Here is a 2585-nt window from a genome sequence, read left to right as displayed (position 1 = left end):
CACTAGGTAGACTATACATCCAAAGATTCCCACAGTGATGCACAGTATGACCCTCCAATCAGGAGCAGGGCGGCCGCCACCCAGCCGAAGTACAGCGAGGCCCCCAATACTGTCTTTCTTTCTATCTGCGTGGAATGGTCGATGATTGATATTGCTACCAAGAAAACAGGGATGAGGATGATAATTCCAGCCAGGATGAATTGTATTTCAGTAATATTTATAAACTTGTCCTGAGACTTTTCGTCTTTGACGCAGTTGGCTCACCTGGCACCGACCACGGAGACCACGACCCCCAGAACCCCCAGGATGATGGCAGTGAGGATCATGGCTCTGGCGGCCTGCAGAATATCGGGCAAATACCACCCAATGGAGTTGTACACCTCACACCGTGTATCTCCCACGCCTTGGGTCACACAGCTCATCCACAGGCCGTACAAGACCACACCTGTGTTGATAAAGTTAGTTGCTATGAAGGTTGTCTCTATTCAGGTGGGGAGAGCACAGATCACGACGGCCAGTATTAATCCTAGGACTCCCATGGCGATGCCCACGACCTCCACCATTTACACGATATCCATGCCCATCAAAATGCTATCTCCCTGACTGTGTCTCGCTCAGCTGATTCGTTCGCTCTGAAGTTTGTGATAAAGTAATTTATATGTTTAAAGTAATGACTAAAGAATTCCCCCCTGAAACGTATAAGACTATGTGAAATGTATTAGAATTATAAGACTATAATCCAATAATGTATGTGTGAGACAAGTTAAGGGTGAGAAATGGATGGTTGAGAAAACAAAGGACAATTGAACTACACATGACCTGGTTGTAACTCTGACAACTGATAACAGGACAGAGGGCCTTTCCAAGGCCCCTCTAAACTAGGGAGGACAGGCACGGGGAGAAACTGCCAGGCCGGTGGGGGTAAGAGTTATAAAATGACTGTGTATGCATTGTTTGACTTCAGAGCTCTCTGGATAAACTACAACTAACCTTTTGCAGAATCTTAGTCTTTGCGTAATTATTATTAAACCCAGAGTCTTACAAACCTCGAGAATTGGTCAAAGCTTAAATTATTGTTTAGTTATCATCATTATCATCATTGGGGTGGAAAATCTCATGACAGGTTGTTCTCGTGACAGGTTGTTGATCAGTAACTAGGGGCAACATCCCCCCTAGACCCCAAAGCCTGTTCTGAGGGGCAATGATAAAGGGACTGGGCCTAAGAGTAAGCATAAATAGATTGAAACTCTATGCTGAAAAACCCTTGATTTTGAAATAAATCATTCTAAGGTTGGGTTGATGTACTGAAATGAACTATACAATAGACTAAATAGACTAATGATTACTGTTTCATTGACAAGGCTTGAAATAATTCTACACTCTGATATACTGTAGGTTTCAGTTAGAAGGTCCTGGTCACTGATTGTCGGCTTGTTGGTGATGTAGTGAACATTAACAGGAAATGCACAGCAGCAACCAGGAAACGTTTTGCAGTCAGATACAATTATTTTATTTAAACAATATTTAACAGGGTTAAAAAAATCAACTACTGACTCAAATCTTTCTCCACTTAAATTCATCTAATTTTTTTGTCCCATTTTATAGAAACTTAAAGAGAAGTTTTAATATGGGCATAAGAAACGTTGAGAATTTAACCCTTCATTGCAGATTCTCCTCAGGAATTTCTCCTCGCAGTCTAAATGAACTGAATATTTGTCATAAACTCCTCTGTGACCTGTTAATGACAATGTAGAAAAATACCAATGACATGATTACTGTAATCAGGTTGTAACCTTCGTATGCTTGCAATGTGCAATGATAGAAAAGTACTTGGTAATGGAGATGTACTGCTTTACTTCTCAGGCTGAGAACTGCCTGCATCTATTGATAGTCACGTAGCCTCAAGGCCGAGATGTTCCGAAAGCAGCAAAGCGTCTGAGACTACACAGGAGTGGTTGATGGCTAATAGCAGTGTGAGAAACCACAGTCTAGACATGTTTTTCTCATCTTAGATACTTTGTACCTAATCCAATGTATCAATGTTAAGGTATGATTGACAGTAGGTTGTCCACACCAACTAGTATAAGGAGTGTTGTCTCCTGTTTCGCCACACAGATCTAATACTATAGACTAATGAGGTATTCTGTATGTGAATCTCTGTCTGCAATTGCATTTTATTACTAACGACTTTAATACCAAGATTCCTGTGTCATCTATCTGGAAGACTTTAATACCAAGAGTCCTGTGTCATCTATCTGAAGGAAACTTATATCACCCCTTGCAAAGGACCACCCAACACCCACGACCTCCACCATTTCCACAATATCCATGCCCATCAAAATGCTGTCTCCCTGACTGCATCTTGCTCAGCTGATTCGCTCACTCGGAAAGTTTGTTCCTGATGTCTTCTGTAAGAATGGAGAGCTGATCCACTCAGAAGACTAACTACTCGATGCGGTGATGTCACTTAAATATGTTGTCATGGAACATAAATCCTATTAACGCGTATGTGGGGTAGTATGTGGTTGTGACCCAAATGGGTGAAAAACTTTACTCAGTTTCAAACTCAAACAGCATTGTGTAAC

General features: G+C 41.6%; 1 pseudogene; it reads right to left on the bottom strand.

Moving 5' to 3' along the window:
- Nucleotides 1–563, bottom strand: LOC127930824 (claudin-4-like; annotated as a pseudogene).
- Between the last annotated feature and the right edge of the window lie 2022 nt (nucleotides 564–2585).

This window comes from Oncorhynchus keta, chromosome 6 (genome assembly GCF_023373465.1).
Source record: "Oncorhynchus keta strain PuntledgeMale-10-30-2019 chromosome 6, Oket_V2, whole genome shotgun sequence".
Taxonomy (NCBI): domain Eukaryota; kingdom Metazoa; phylum Chordata; class Actinopteri; order Salmoniformes; family Salmonidae; genus Oncorhynchus; species Oncorhynchus keta.
The sequence above is the reverse complement of the archived record's forward strand: the minus strand, read 5'-3'. Positions and strand labels throughout refer to the sequence as shown.